We start from the raw sequence: 604 nt of genomic DNA, 5'->3' as shown, positions 1-604 counted from the left end.
CCACGGGCTCAGGCAATCCACTCACCTTGGCCTCCCAAAGCACGGGATTACAGGCTGAGCCACCGAGTCCAGCCTAGCACTACACTTTAATATGTAAGTAAATAAATGTAATATCAAGAAAAGTTTGACCCACACATTAAGGCCAAGGTGGGAAGATTGCTTGAGCCCAGGAGTTTGAGACCAGCCTAGGCAACATAGCGAGACCTCGTCTCTGCAAAAAACAAAAAATAAAAAAATTAGCTGGGCATGGCGGTGCATGCCTGTAGTCCTAGCTACTTGGGAGGCTAAGAAGGAAGGATCGCCTGAGTCCAGGAGGTCAAGGCTGCAACGAGCTGTGATTGTTCCACTGCACACCAGCCTGAGCAACAGAGTAAGATGCTGAATCAAAAAAAATAAATAAAATGGTAGACAATTTCCAACTCCAACTTGGAGGAGAAGATGGCTTCCTAGAAGGTGCATTCGTGCTGAACTGTGAGGATGGGTGAGAATGAGCCAGATGAACATAGGTGAGGAAGAAAGCATTATGAGGAGGACAGAAAACTAAGCAAAAACTGGGAGGCCAGAGTGTATCACACATGGCCTTGGGGATGGGGTGGGTGGGTGG

Source organism: Carlito syrichta, unplaced genomic scaffold (assembly GCF_000164805.1).
Source record: "Carlito syrichta isolate Samal-C Ts95f unplaced genomic scaffold, Tarsius_syrichta-2.0.1 Scaffold315119, whole genome shotgun sequence".
Taxonomy (NCBI): Eukaryota; Metazoa; Chordata; class Mammalia; order Primates; family Tarsiidae; genus Carlito; species Carlito syrichta.
The sequence above is the reverse complement of the archived record's forward strand: the minus strand, read 5'-3'. Positions refer to the sequence as shown.